The following is a 16,460-nucleotide window of genomic DNA, read 5'->3' as shown; positions in this document are numbered from 1 at the left end:
ATTGGATGCAAAATGGACGTCCAGAAGGGCTTCTTTAACCTCCGGAAATGATGCACTATTCATCTTCTCTCTCAACCATCAAGCAGCCAGCCCGCCACAGGCCTAACCGCCTGCCGCCGCCACCCCGCCCTCCCGTGAACCGCCTCCCACCGCCATGCTCCCCCACCCCTCCATCTGTTTAACCCCGGGCATGATTTATTTTTTCCAACGAACTGCATTCCACATCCAACACTCATAAGATAGATCATGGGCACCGTGCCACCCTAATATAGATACTAGGGCAGCTTCTCTGTCGTCTTCTCCTTCGCTCTGGTGAACTTCTTATTTCACAAACCGAGTGACCCAAATAATACTACTAGTACGTATTAAGTATGGTAGGAACGCAAAGAAACGAGTAATAGTACCAACTACAAGAAGAACTATAGTAATACATACTAGTACATACTAAAGAGTTCAAACAACGAGAAAGAACATAACATAGTTCTACTGGGGGCTCGACACAACACACCCTTGAAATAAAACTAAGCAACTAGTCCGCTTGACAACGACACTGTCACCTTACTCGGAGTCCTCGTCCCTCTTCCTCTTCGCTGATACTTCTTTGCTTGAACCGGACACTGGGCTCCGCTTCTTCATCCAACCCTTACAGATATTTAAACAAAGGTAGGCATCGTTGTTGCGTACACGATGTGATCTTCATCTATTGTCTCCGATTCCCATGCATGATGAAACTTGGGTTGAGATTTCTCTAGTTCACCGTAAGAAGGATCAATCTTGGCTGCTGCCAGGGTCAATAATGAAGGCTGAGAGGAGGACACTAGGCTTTACTTCTGGAGATCGAAGGGCTGGCCTACAATGAGGCCTATCCGATCCAGGACTCTCCTGTCGTTCGTAAAGTCTACAATAACGAATTTCACTCTTTTGTCCTTGAGGAAGACCTCAAAATCCTGGCACCTAACGTCGACATGGCATATGTGGTAGACCAAGCACATGTTATGTACGCAAACCTGGATGACGGCGGGCTTCTTCTTCTCTTCCTCCTTTAGAAGCTTCTCCTCTTCTAGTATTGTGGTGTACTCAACATCTAGCCCAGCGATCTACTCATCCTTTGAACTTTCGAACATGTGTAGGAAGCGACCAAGGCATGCTTCCACCTTCATGGATCTATGGGTGTATATGACGATGAACTCATCATCGGTGATGGTTTTAATCTTGTACTCACTAACAATCATGGAGATTTGAGAGGCCATGGATTTTGGAGGCAGCTTAGGAGAACTGGAACTGCTGTAATGTGAAAGGACAGGGCGACTAGGAGCAAACTATTGTAAGGTAGAAGACATGGACGACTAGGGCGTGCGAATGGTGTGGGGTGGTGGATAGCCCAATGGATAAACGGTTGCATGCCCCCAAAGATTTCTCGAGTACTATGTGGGACCCACTAGATGTCATGTCTACTAGACCTACATCGTATGCCTGACGGTATAGCTTCTGCTTGTTCGCATGCCATGCCGACACGTGCATGTAACTTTCACCTAATTTCGTCAAGCGTCGCGCCTCCCACGACTGTCGCCTCCCTCGTGCTGTCGCGCCCTTTGAGACTTCGGCATGCTATAAATGAGCAAGTTTTTGCCTACCCCGCATGCATGATACTCCCTCTGGTCCTTTTTACTCACCGTATTAGATTTGTGTCAAGTTAAAGTTTGCAAAGTTTGACCAAATTTATATTAAAAATGTCAATCTTTCCCTAATAATAAAGCACGGGTTGAGTCTGCCGGGTTCACCGATGCGGCCTTTTTTTACAAAGGCCCCTATGGTTTTAGGAATCAACCCGCAGTCCTATTTTAAGTGCCTATTAGAGAAAACGTTTCGTTCTTACATAAAGAACCCTGCATTATCGTGTATTCGACCCGTGGTCCTTTTTAGGGGCAAAAACACATGCGCCCGAGCCAGGGAGCTCAGCTCTGCACCAGGCGCTCGCCCCGACCCCATCTTCCTCCGCCGCCTCGCCGCACCGGCCGGCATCACCGGAGATCACCGCCACCGGGAACAGGTCACGTCGCCGCACCTGCCTTCTCCTTCTCCCTCTTCATCCTCCCCTCCTCTCACCATCTCTCTCTCCCTCCCATTGCAGCGCCGCCATGGCTGTCCCGAGCTTTGCCGGCAGCCGCGCCGCGTGAATCCGGCCGGATCTAGCCGCCCTTGCCCAGATCCGCATCCTCCGCTCCGCCGCGCCCCGGATTCGGCCACTACCAAGCCTCCCATCCGCCGGCCTTCCCCTGCTCGACTCGGGTGGACGGGCGAAGTTTCTGACTTGCCATTATAGTTGACCTGAAGCTCCGTTGTTTAGGACCATTGCTGCTGCTGTAGGTTAGGGAGAAGGCTCGAGGCAGCCACGAATTCCGTCCTGCACTACTTCAACACCGACCTATTCTAGCATGAATCTTCTGCCGTGAGGTATTTTCTTGTGCACTTGGATGCTTGTACCAATATTTAAGGCTTTTCGTTCGTGAAATTGAGCACTAGGTGGTCAAACTATAGGTTTACTTCATGTTTCTTCCCTTGGTAGTTTACAGATCTTTCCTGTATTGATGATATTGTCCTAAATTTCGTTTGAAATTGAGGGGATGTGATTTTTCTAGCCCTCAAGCAAAAAAGTGATTGAGGGTTCCAGCTATACGACGAAACTAATCTCAGTAGTTTAAGTTTTCACTACACTTTTCGCATGCTTGAGGTTGAGGTTAATTTCCTATCTACGAAATTATGATATAAGCATTTTATGCTTGTGTTTAAGTCAGCACTGCCTCCTCTTATTTTGTGTGTGTGTTTTTAACCTATATGAGTGCAGCTGCAGAATGTGCCACTGACGTCACCATTATATATGCAGGATTTGATGCAGCAAGGGCCATTTGTTTGACAGAAACAGAGTGGTTACCGCAAGAGAGGTACAAATCAAGGACCGAGGAGGGACGAGGGCGGCTTTGATCTAAGTTGGGTCACTTTCTATGAATAGATGATGTGATTGCTTTGTTATTTTGTTTAATTAATAGAAAAATTGATGAGGCAATTGGAAGAATCAAGCAGGAATTTTACTACATATCTGCGCCATTGATTTGGTCATCTCTGTCACTAGCAAGTTGCATAAGAAAGAGTGTGGTGTTGTAGAGGCGTGTATAGTTGTGAGTCCCTCGATTATAAAGCGGATCCAGGTGAAAGATGTAGGTGGTGTGCGGATTGAACTCTAGATCGGGAACCTACAGTACTAGATGGACGATAACTATGCTTACAATTGTTGACCGAACACTGTGAGGTATGTGCCTGTCCCTCTTCCACCCATATCAACATGTAATTTTGTAAGAAGCTAATTTAGTGTAGCAAGAACATCATATTTTAGATACGGTCTGCAGATCGATGTACTTTGTCCGTCTTTCCTTCACCAAAGCATGCGTTGTGAGATCATGATTACTACCAGGTAGTACAACATTGCAATTTATTTTCCAGAATGTTCCTTGAACACACTCCCAAGTTCCCAACCATCAGTAATTATAGTCTCCTCAATTCAGATGCATAATTACATAATATTGTTATACATGCTGCTTAAGTTGATCACCATTATGCTGTTAATTGGACCTCAAGAATAGAGATGACACCTTACCACAGGCAGCTCTTTATTTTGTGCACGTTAACTCAATTCTGAAAGTTGATTCAAGTCTTTAGTGCTTGAAGTAGATTCATAGAAGCTACAATTCTGTTAGTATGTGAACAAAAAGCTTATCTTATATGTGTGACCGGAGTTGCAGAATATGAATAGGGGAATGATCATAGATGCCAACACCCACAGTATGATTTACCTTGATAGATGTGCAGTGGATTCGTAAGTAGTTTTAGTGTTTTTTGTAGATAGCTCAAGTACTTAAGCTTCTGCAATCATGAAAAACAAAACAAGGGACCAGTAGTCAGGTTCCAATACACTGATGCTTTCTCTGTTAAAATCTTGACACACATTATGAATCTCAATAGCTTAATCGATTCTAAGCTCATCAGAAGTATTTGTTCAGAATTTGGATCATCAGTCGCATATGCTTATACCCGAACCCGCTATAACTTGGTATTCTTGTGCCAGATTTTTGCCATTCGGTAATAGTTATAATTGCATACTTCGATCTGGGAGTAATGGTTGTACCAGGATGCGTCTCATGTCTTACTTTGTGACAGCAGTTGGTCGCATTTCAGTGACCGTCAATTGAACCTTGAACAAGCAACTAAATAGCAGGTCTTCTTTGGTTGGAAGCACCACATCTCATCTGTGTTGCTGCAAAAGCTTTTCATTATTGGACCAAGCTTATGGGATATGCATTGCAGTAAGTATTAGTTACCATGTTCAGTTCGTGTGACCGATTTAATTACTTCTCTTGTGTGGAGAAAAACTCTTTAGATGCTTCTTTTGTTTGTGCGAATAAAGCCGTCGAGTTACTTCAAAAATGTCCTTTTCTCCTAGGATGTAAGATTATGTTATGTGGGCGGGCTGATTGATTTGCAGGTCAGTAAGGCTGTACATTGTGTGGAGGGACTGAATGTGTATCCTGTTCAGTGCACATCGACGAAACTGGATTCAAAAAAGTAAAATATAGAGGCTGGAGAGTTCAGCGACCAGCTTGGTAGCACTTGTGTGGCATCTATCGTCGAGCAGCACCCTTACTGCGACGTCCTACCCGTGGTCCTTATGGCACCGTTTACATAGCATAGACATGGATGTGGTCGGCCTCGGCATGTTCTCCTTTTGTGGCCAAGGACCGTGATAATGCAGAGAATTTTAGAATTGGGTTGCAGGCATGATGCTCAAACCTGCTCTTTAGGGGCTTGCAAAATGATCTTTCCTGTTATGTAACAAAACATTCTCACGTAGTACCGTAGGTCATGGAGGAGAAGAGCGTGTATGATCATGATGAGGCCGGGCATATGGCTGCCGCTGTGCGGGACCACAAGATCGTCAGCGAGATCCGTGACCATATGCGGCTCCTTTCGTGCGAGAGGAATTCTCCGGCAGCTATGAGGACGACCAGAACATGTCTGCCTAGAAGCAGCAGAGAGATGTATTTGAGGATTTTATACTATCTGTGTCTTTAACAGACTACTACTGATCACAAACTAAAAAGGAAACGGATTACTGGATCGGATGTGGAAGAGGAAAAGAAATTGGAATAAAATCCATACAACAACTCGACCAGCAATGAAGTACCCAGCTTTCAGAGATTGGACGCCCAGATTAGTACACAGGGAAGTTGGACTACTTGATCGTCTTGAAGGAGGATGTCTACATGTACTGAACCAGTAAATCATTCATGGATATTTCTTTATAATGTCTGCACTAACTCATTCGTCGTTATTTAAAATTTTGATTAGTCTGATGGCCCTTTATAATGTTTGTGCAATCTATACGAATAATTCCATGTGCATATGTATTTTACCACCAAAATCAGTAACTAAGCGGAAGGACTATGATTATCCTTGGAAATGCAATAATGTTGCAAAGCAGTTAAGATCATATGAAAAATTACATATCTTACCCTGCTTCTTGCACTCCTCAACGCTTGCTCCTTCTCCTTGTCACTGGCATGGTTGCATTATACACTATAACCAACATCCATGAATAAAATTTAGTAAAAGCACTTGATAATAGAAGAAAAGGAGTGAAATGAGATATATTTCCTACTATCTGGGTAATGATCGGGATCGGAACTTATCATCCGTTGGACAAGTGGTGGTGGAGGTAAAGGTCATGATCAGAACTTTGAGCGAGTTCAAGATCACATGGGTCCGAAGGACAGCAAATGGTGTTGCCCATTTGCTGGCGTGCTTAGGAATAAGCAGTAGAGCATCGGTCCTTTGGGACTCAGTTCCCCCTATTGTATTCTTAGCATTGTATCAGACGAAATTCCTAATTTAGTTTAATAAAGTGGGGGTGTAAACTTCAAAAAAAGAAGTGTTTGTTTGGGACAAGCCCAAATAGTGTTCAATTTTTATGAAAACGTTAAATTTTATTAAAAATAATAAAATTTACCAAAATTAACCTAATTATAAATGTTTATTTAAATTGAATATAAAAATGTTGCACAATAGCACATGAAGCAGATTGTATCTCTTTTTTTGCCCGGTGCAACGCACAGTCATTTGTAATAGTATCTACAATACAAAATATATATTTTATGGAACTACATTTCGTAATGAATATAAAAATACTGATTTGACATTATGAATGTTGATACATTTTCTATAAGTTTGGTCAAAGTAGAGGTACTTTGACTTCGAAGAAAACTTATATGCACTATGCAGACTAGTTCCTCCGCCTAGGTGCGTTATGATACTGTCATGTTATATATAGTCATCACAACAAGGTTAGCTACAAGAGCTACTACCTCCCTTCAAGTTTAAAGGGCTCGATTAAAAAATGTCACATACTCTTATCAAGATAAAGGCGGTGGAATAGTTTTTGTAGTCTGCAAAAGTACTCAATTAATGCTCTCGTTCTTCATAAAAAATGTGTTTACCAATGCATTATTGCATTGCATGCATGCCTGAACACTAACTGACAAAGAATTTTTACATGCATTAGTCAATATTCTCTAAATTCTTGCATGCAGTAATTTGGTGCACATTGAAATCTGAACATGTGTGGGCATGTATGTTTTTAATGACTTGAGACTAGCTAGCCCGGCATGCAGTGGTCAGTTCATTGCATGCAATGATATTAATTAGCAAATCTGTTGTCAACACCTTGGTCGCAGTGCAGAACGTAATAAGATGACTTATCCACCGTTCCCATACCTGCAGGAAGCTCGTTCGCCTCCAAATATTTTCCTCTCCATGTGTGAAAACAATTTGCATGCTTGACTCTTCTTCACCCTCGGTAGTCCCACCATTCCTCCCCGTGTGAAAACAATCTGCATGTGTAGGATCGAAAGTATGTCTAGAGGGGGGGGGTGATTAGACTACTTGACAAAATAAAAATCTAGCCTTTTCCCAGTTTTAAGTCTTGGCAGATTTTAGCAACTTAGCACTAGTCAAGTAAACAACCTACACATGCAAGTCTAAGAGTATAGCAGCGGAATGTAAAACATTGCACATGCAGGTAAAAGGGAGGAGTTTGGAGGGAGCAAATGCAATGTCGACACGGAGATTTTTGGCGTGGTTCCTATAGGTGGTGCTATCGTACATCCACGTTGATGGAGACTTCAACCCATGAAGGGTAACGGTTGAGCGAGTCCACGGAGGGCTCCACCCACGAAGGGTCCATGAAGAAGCAACCTTGTCTATCCCACCATGGCCATCGCCCACGAAGGACTTGCCTCACTAGGGTAGATCTTCACGAAGTAGGCGATCTCCTTGCCCATACAAATTCCATGGTTCAACTCCACAATCTTGACGGAGGCTCCCAAGTGACACCTAACCAATCTAGGAGACACCACTCTCTAAAAGGTAATAGATGGTGTGTTGATGATGAACTCCTTGCTCTTGTGCTTCAAATGATAGTCTCCCCAACACTCAACTCTCTCTCATAGGATTTGATTTGGTGGAAATATGATTTGAGTGGAAAGCAACTTCGGAAGGCTAGAGATCAAGATTTATGTGGTTGGAATGGAATATCTTGACCTCAACACAAGTGTAGGTGGTTTTCTCTCAGAAAATGTATGATGGAAGTGTAGGCATGTTTTGATGGCTCTCTCCATGAATGAAGAGTGGGTGGAGGGTTATATATAGCCTCCACACAAAATCTAACCATTACACACAGTTTACCAAACTCGGTGAGACCGAATCATGAAACTCGGTCGGACCGATTTAGTTCAAAATGTGAACATTAGGATTTTTGGTGGGACCGACACGTCAACTCGGTGGGACCGATTTCATTAGGGTTAGGGCATAACATAATCTCGGTGAGGCCGATTACACAAACTCGATGGGACCGATTTTGGTAATAAGCTAACCAGAGAGTTGGTCAGGCATACTCGGTGGTACCAATTCGCTCATCTCGGTTGGATCAAAACGTTACGAAGGGGAAATAGAGAGTTTGCATTGCGAACTCGGTGGGACCGATCGCTCATGTCGGTTGGACCGAAACGTTACGAAGGGAAACAGAGAGTTTGCAATCCCATCTCGGTGAGACCGAGATCCCTATCGGTGAGACCGAAAAGACTAGGGTTTTGTGGCAGTGGCTATGTCAACTAAACTCGGTGGCGCCGGATGGAAAGTTTCGGTGGGGCCGAGTTTGACTTTTGGTTTGGGACATATGTGGATATGAGAAGGTGGTTGAGGGTTTGGAGCATATCACTAAGCACTTTGAGCAAGTAACCCATTAAGCAACACCTCATTCCCTTTTAATAGTATTGGCTTTTCCTATGGACTCAATGTGATCTTGGATCACTAAAAAGTAAAAAGTAGAGTCTTGAGATTTAGAGCTCGAGCCAATCTTTTGTCCTTAGCATTTTGAGGGGTCCACATTTCTAATCCATGCCATGCCAATCATTGAGCTTTCCTGAAATATTTATCTTGCAATAGTATTAGCTCAATGAGCTATATGTTGTTAGGAATTTTCAAAACCACCCAGGGATAGTTGCACTTTCAATCTACCCCTTTTTGGTAATTGATGACAACATATAGATCAAAGCTTCGACAAATGATTATAAGATTGAAATACATCGTCGCTTTCAGAAGTATGTGATAAGCAAGAACTCCCCATAATTTTTGCATTATTTAAAATTGGCTTTTGAATGCAAATGCACAATCGATTAGGATCATGGGTTACTCTTACATGTCACAGACATCTTGGTGGAGCTCTCAAAATGATATAACTTAAAAGCATGCACTCATCACCAAGCAAAGTGAATGATCATATAAGAAAATAGAGGATAATATCATCCAAGCAAGCATTAAAGTAGCATATGATCAATCACATGATCACACAATTGCCTCACACAAGGACATAAAGTATCTCTCACAGGCACACAATAAAAAGTTCAACCAAAAGCAAAGAAGCAAAACACTCTCTCGAAGCCTATGATCTATACATATTTCTCCCCCTTTGGCAACAAATTACCAAAAAGTTCAAATATGCTTAGTGATATGCGTCTCTCAGGCTTGGTCTTCGGGAGGTGGTGTAGAGATAACTCCAAGGACGAAGGCATCCGTTAATGTAGTTGATGTTGGAAATATGCCCTAGAGGCAATAATAAAAGCATTATTATTATATTTCCTTGTTCATGATAATTGTCTTTATTCATGCTATAATTGTGTTATCTGGAAATCGTAATACATGTGTGAATAACAGACATCAACATGTCCCTAGTGAGCCTCTAGTTGACTAGCTCGTTGATCAACAGATAGTCATGATTTCCTGACTATGGACACTGGATGTCATTGATAACGAGATCACATCATTAGGAGAATGATGTGATGGACAAGACCCAATCCTAAACATAGCACAAGATCGTATAGTTCGTTTGCTAGAGTTTTCTAATGTCAAGTATCTTTTCCTTAGACCATGAGATCGTGTAACTCCCGGATACTGTAGGAGTGCTTTGGGTATGCCAAACGTCACAACGTAACTGGGTGACTATAAAGGTAGACTGCGGGTATCTCCGAAAGTGTCTGTTGGGTGACATGGATCAAGACTGGGATTTGTCACTCCGTATGACGGCGAGGTATCACTGGGCCCACTCGGTAATGCATCATCATAATGAGCTCAGAGTGACCAAGTGTCTGGTCACGGGATCATGCATTACGGTACGAGTAAAGTGACTTGCCGGTAACGAGATTGAACGAGGTATTGGGATACCGACGATCGAATCTCGGGCAAGTAACATATCGATAGACAAAGGGAATAGCGTACGGGGTTGATTGAATCCTCGACATCGTGGTTCATCCGATGAGATCATCGTGGAGCATGTGGGAGCCAACATGGGTATCCAGATCCCACTGTTGGTTATTGACCGAAGAGTCGTCTCGGTCATGTCTGCTTGTCTCCCGAACCCGTAGGGTCTACACACTTAAGGTTCGGTTACGCTAGGGTTGTAGGGATATGTATATGCAGTAACCCGAATGTTGTTCGGAGTCCCGGATGAGATCCCGGACGTCACGAGGAGTTCCGGAATGGTCCGGAGGTAAAGATTTATATATGGGAAGTCCTGTTTCGGACATCGGGACAAGTTTCGGGGTTATCGGTATTGTACCGGGACCACCGGAAGGGTCCCGGGGGTCCACCGGGTGGGTCCACCTGCCCCGGGGGGCCACATGGGCTGTAAGGGGGTGCGCCTTGGCCTAATGGGCCAAGGGCACCAGCCCCACATAGGCCCATGCGCCTAGGGTTTAAGGGGGCAAGAGTCCTAGGAGGGTAAGGCACCTCCTAGGTGCCTTGGGGGGGAGGGAAACCTCCCCTTGGCCGCCGGCCATAGGAGATTGGATCTCCTAGGCTGCGCACCACCCCCCCTTGGCACCCCTATATATAGTGGGGGAGAGGAGGGACTTCATACCTGAACGCCCTGGCCTTTGGTTGCCTCCTTCTCCCTCCTCAACACCTCCTCCACCTCCATAGTGCTTAGCGAAGCTCTGCCGGAGTACTGCAGCTCCATCAACACCACGCCGTCGTGCTGCTGCTGGTGCCATCTCCCTCAACCTCTCCTCCCTCCCTTGCTGGATCAAGAAGAGGAGACGTGGCTGTTCCGTACGTGTGTTGAACGCGGAGGTGCCGTCCGTTCGGCGCTGGTCATCGGTGATTTGGATCACGTCGAGTATGACTACATCATCACCGTTCTTTTGAACGCTTCCGTGCGCGATCTACAAAGGTATGTAGATGCATCTGATCACTCGTTGCTAGATGAACTCCTAGATGATCTTGGTGAAACGAGTAGAAAAATTTTGTTTTCTGCAACGTTCCCCAACAGTGGCATCATGAGCTAGGTCTATGCGTAGTTCTTCTTGCGCGAGTAGAACACAATTTGTTGTGGGCGTAGATTTGTCAACTTTCTTGCCGTTACTAGTCCTTTCTTGCTTCAGCGGTATTGTGGGATGAAGCGGCCCGGACCAACCTTACACGTACGCTTACGTGAGACCGGTTCCACCGACTAACATGCACTAGTTGCATAAGGTGGCTGGCGGGTGTCTGTCTCTCCCACTTTAGTTGGAGCGGAATCGATGAACAGGGTCCTTATGAAGGGTAAATAGAAGTTGACAAATCACGTTGTGGCTTTAACGTAGGTAAGAAAACGTTCTTGCTAGAACCCTAATTCAGCCACGTAAAACTTGCAACAACAATTAGAGGACGCCTAACTTGTTTTTGCAGCAAGTGGTTTGTGATATGATATGGCCAAAGTTGTGATGAATGATGAATGATCTATATGTGATGTATGAGATGTTCATGCTATTGTAATAGGATTCACGACTTGCATGTCGATGAGTATGACAACCGGCAGGAGCCATAGGAGTTGTCTTTATTCTTTTAATGACCTGCGTGTCATCGAGAAACGCCATGTAAATTACTTTACTTTATTGCTAAACGCGTTAGCCATAGTAGTAGAAGTAATAGTTGGCGAGCAACTTCATGGAGACACGATGATGGAGATCATGATGATGGAGATCATGGTGTCAAGCCGGTGACAAGATGATCATGGAGCCCCAAGATGGAGATCAAAGGAGCTATGTGATATTGGCCATATCATGTCACGTTTATTATTTGATTGCATGTGATGTTTATCATGTTTTGCATCTTGTTTACTTAGAACGACGGTAGTAAATAAGATGATCCCTCACAATAAATTCAAGAAGTGTTCCCCCTAATTGTGCACCGTTGCGACAGTTCGCTGTTTCAAAACACCACGTGATGATCGGGTGTTTTATTCAGACGTTCACATACAACGGGTGTAAGACAGATTTACACATGCAAACACTTAGGTTGACTTGACGAGCCTAGCATGTACAGACATGGCCTCGGAACACAGAAGACCGAAAGGTCGAGCATGAGTCGTATAGAAGATACGATCAACATGAAGATGTTCACCGATGTTGACTAGACGTCTCACGTGATGATCGGACACGGTCTAGTTTAACTCGGATCATGTAATACTTAGATGACTAGAGGGATGTCTAATCTAAGTGGGAGTTCACTAATAATTTGATTAGTTGAACTTAATTATCATGAACTTAGTCTAAAATCTTTGCAATATGTCTTGTAGATCAAATGGCCAATGTAGTCCTCAACTTCAACGCGTTCCTAGAGAAAACCAAGCTGAAAGACGATGGCAGCAACTATACGGACTGGGTCCGGAACCTGAGGATCATCCTCATAGCTGCCAAGAAAGATTATGTCCTACAAGCACCGCTTGGTGACGCACCCGTTCTCCCTGCAGAACAAGATGTTATGAACGCTTGGCAGGCACGTTTCGATGACTACTCCCTCGTTCAGTGCGGCATGCTTTACAGCCTAGAGCCGGGGCTCCAAAAGCGTTTTGAGAGACATGGAGCATATGAGATGTTCGAAGAGCTGAAAATGGTTTTCCAAGCTCATGCCCGGGTCGAGAGATATGAAGTCTCCGACAAATTCTTCAGCTGTAAGATGGAGGAAAACAGTTCTGTCAGTGAGCACATACTCACTATGTCTGGGTTGCATAACCGCTTGACTCAGCTGGGAGTTAATCTCCCGGATGATGAGGTCATTGACAGAATCCTCCAGTCGCTTCCACCAAGCTACAAGAGCTTTGTGATGAACTTCAATATGCAGGGGATGGAAAAGACCATTCCTGAAGTATTTGCTATGCTGAAATCAGCGGAGGTAGAAGTCAGGAAGGAACATCAAGTGTTGATGATCAATAAAACCACTAAGTTCAAGAAAGGCAAGGGTAAAAAGAGCTTCAAGAAGGACGGCAAGGAGGTTGCCGCGCCCGGCAAGCAAGCTGCCGGGAAGAAGCCAAAGAGTGGACCCAAGCCCGAGACTGAGTGCTTTTATTGCAAGGGAAGCGGTCACTGGAAGCGGAACTGCCCTAAGTACTTAGCGGATAAGAAGGCCGGCAAAACCAAAGGTATATGTGATATACATGTAATTGATGTGTACCTTACTAGTGCCCGTAGTGGCTCCTGGGTATTTGATACCGGTGCAGTTGCTCACATTTGTAACTCAAAGCAGGGGCTGTGGAATAAGCGGAAACTGGCAAAGGACGAGGTGACGATGCGCGTCGGGAATGGTTCCAAGGTCAATGTGATCGCCGTCGGCACGCTACCTCTGCATCTCCCTTCGGGATTAGTTTTAAACCTTAATAATTGTTATTTAGTGACAGCTTTGAGCATGAACATTGTATCGGGATCTCGTTTAATTCGAGATGGCTACTCTTTTAAATCTGAGAATAATGGTTGTTCCATTTTTATGAGAGATATGTTTTATGGTCATGCTCCTATGGTGAATGGTTTATTCTTTATGAATCTCGAACGTGATGCTACACATGTTCATAATGTGAGTACCAAAAGAAGTAAAGTTGATAATGATAGTCCCACATACTTGTGGCACTGCCGCCTTGGTCACATAGGTGTCAAACGCATGAAGAAGCTCCATGCTGATGGACTTTTAGAGTCTCTTGATTATGAATCATTTGACACGTGCGAACCATGCCTTATGGGTAAAATGACCAAGACTCCGTTCTCAGGAACAATGGAGCGAGCAACCGACTTATTGGAAATCATACATACCGATGTGTGCGGTCCAATGAGTGTTGAGGCTCGCGGTGGCTATCGTTATGTTCTCACCCTCACTGATGATTTAAGTAGGTATGGGTATATCTACTTAATGAAACACAAGTCTGAAACCTTTGAAAAGTTCAAGGAATTTCAGAGTGAGGTTGAGAATCAACGTGACAGGAAAATCAAGTTTCTGCGATCAGATCGTGGAGGAGAATACTTGAGTCACGAGTTTGGCACACACTTAAGAAAATGTGGAATAGTTTCACAACTCACGCCGCCTGGAACACCTCAGCGTAATGGTGTGTCCGAACGTCGTAATCGCACTCTGTTAGATATGGTGCGATCTATGATGTCTCTTACCGATTTACCGCTTTCTTTTTGGGGCTATGCTTTAGAGACTGCCGCATTCACTTTAAATAGGGCTCCGTAGAAATCCGTTGAGACGACACCGTATGAATTATGGTTTGGGAAGAAACCTAAGCTGTCGTTTCTAAAAGTTTGGGGATGCGATGCTTATGTCAAGAAACTTCAACCTGAAAAGCTCGAACCCAAATCGGAAAAATGCGTCTTCATAGGGTACCCAAAAGAAACTATTGGGTACACCTTCTACCTCAGATCCGAAGGCAAGATCTTTGTTGCCAAGAATGGGTCCTTTCTGGAGAAAGAGTTTCTCTCGAAAGAAGTAAGTGGGAGGAAAGTAGAGCTTGATGAAGTATTGCCTCTTGAACCGGGAAATGGCGCAACTCAAGAAAATGTTCCTGAGGTGCCAGCACCGACTAGAGAGGAAGTTAATGATAATGATCAAGATACTTCTGATCAAGCTCCTACTGAAATTCGAAGGTCCACAAGGACACGTTCCGCACCAGAGTGGTACGGCAATCCTGTCTTGGAAATCATGTTGTTAGACAACGGTGAACCTTCGAACTATGAAGAAGCGATGGCGGGACCAGATTCCGACAAATGGCTAGAAGCCATGAAATCCGAGATAGGATCCATGTATGAGAACGAAGTATGGACTTTGACTGACTTGCCCGTTGAACGGCGAGCCATAGAAAATAAATGGATCTTTAAGAAGAAGACAGACGCGGATGGTAATGTGACCATCTATAAAGCTCGGCTTGTCGCTAAGGGTTATCGACAAGTTCAAGGGGTTGACTACGATGAGACTTTCTCACCGGTAGCGAAGCTGAAGTCCGTCCGAATCATGTTAGCAATTGCCGCATTCTATGATTACGAAATATGGCAAATGGACGTCAAAACGACATTCCTTAATGGTTTCCTTAAGGAAGAACTGTATATGATGCAGCCGGAAGGTTTTGTCGATCCTAAGAATGCTGACAAAGTGTGCAAGCTCCAACGCTCGATTTATGGGCTGGTGCAAGCATCTCGGAGTTGGAACATTCGCTTTGATGAGATGATCAAAGCGTTTGGGTTTACACAGACTTATGGAGAAGCCTGCGTTTACAAGAAAGTGAGTGGGAGCTCTGTAGCATTTCTCATATTATATGTAGATGACATACTCTTGATGGGAAATGATATAGAACTCTTGGACAGCATCAAGGCCTACTTGAATAAAAGTTTTTCAATGAAGGACCTTGGAGAAGCTGCTTATATATTAGGCATCAAAATCTATAGAGATAGATCAAGACGCCTCATAGGTCTTTCACAAAGCACATACCTTGATAAGATATTGAAGAAGTTCAATATGGATCAATCCAAGAAAGGGTTCTTGCCTGTGTTACAAGGTGTGAAATTGAGCTCAGCTCAGTGTCCGACCACGACAGAAGATATAGAAGAGATGAGCGTCATCCCCTATGCCTCAGCCATAGGTTCTATTATGTATGCCATGCTGTGTACCAGACCTGATGTTAACCTTGCCGTCAGTTTGGTAGGAAGGTACCAAAGTAATCCCGGCAAGGAACACTGGACAGCGGTCAAGAATATCCTGAAGTACCTGAAAAGGACTAAGGAAATGTTTCTCGTTTATGGAGGTGACGAAGAGCTCGTCGTAAAGGGTTACGTCGACACTAGCTTCGACACAGATCTGGATGACTCTAAGTCACAAACCGGATACGTGTATATTTTGAATGGTGGGGCAGTAAGCTGGTGCAGTTGCAAGCAAAGCGTCGTGGCGGGATCTACATGTGAAGCGGAGTACATGGCAGCCTCGGAGGCAGCACATGAAGCAATATGGGTGAAGGAGTTCATCACCGACCTAGGAGTCATACCCAATGCGTCGGGGCCGATCAAGCTCTTCTGTGACAACACTGGAGCTATTGCACTTGCCAAGGAGCCCAGGTTTCACAAGAAAACAAGGCACATCAAGCGTCGCTTCAACTCCATTCGTGAAAATGTTCAAGATGGAGACATAGAGATTTGTAAAGTACATACGGACCTGAATGTAGCAGATCCGTTGACTAAACCTCTCCCTAGAGCAAAACATGATCAACACCAGAATTCCATGGGTGTTCGATTCATCACAATGTAACTAGATTATTGACTCTAGTGCAAGTGGGAGACTGTTGGATATATGCCCTAGAGGCAATAATAAAAGCATTATTATTATATTTCCTTGTTCATGATAATTGTCTTTATTCATGCTATAATTGTGTTATCTGGAAATCGTAATACATGTGTGAATAATAGACATCAACATGTCCCTAGTGAGCCTCTAGTTGACTAGCTCGTTGATCAACAGATAGTCATGATTTCCTGACTATGGACACTGGATGTCATTGATAACGAGAT

General features: G+C 44.1%; 1 long non-coding RNA gene across 2 annotated transcripts; it reads left to right on the top strand.

Annotated features, from left to right (window-relative positions):
* Positions 1 to 1,910: 1,910 nt before the first annotated feature.
* On the top strand, positions 1,911 to 5,415 carry LOC119354507. Of its 2 annotated transcripts, XR_005171005.1 has the most exons (3): positions 1,911 to 2,454; positions 2,885 to 4,358; positions 4,538 to 5,415. It is a non-coding gene; the product is annotated as an uncharacterized LOC119354507 (long non-coding RNA). The 2 variants fall into 2 exon arrangements; XR_005171004.1 differs by having other exon boundaries at positions 1,915 to 2,454; positions 2,885 to 5,415.
* The last annotated feature ends 11,045 nt before the right edge of the window (positions 5,416 to 16,460 follow it).

Source organism: Triticum dicoccoides, chromosome 2A, assembly GCF_002162155.2.
Source record: "Triticum dicoccoides isolate Atlit2015 ecotype Zavitan chromosome 2A, WEW_v2.0, whole genome shotgun sequence".
NCBI lineage: Eukaryota > Viridiplantae > Streptophyta > Magnoliopsida > Poales > Poaceae > Triticum > Triticum dicoccoides.
Note: the sequence above shows the minus strand (reverse complement) of the source record. Positions and strands in the feature narration are given on the sequence as shown.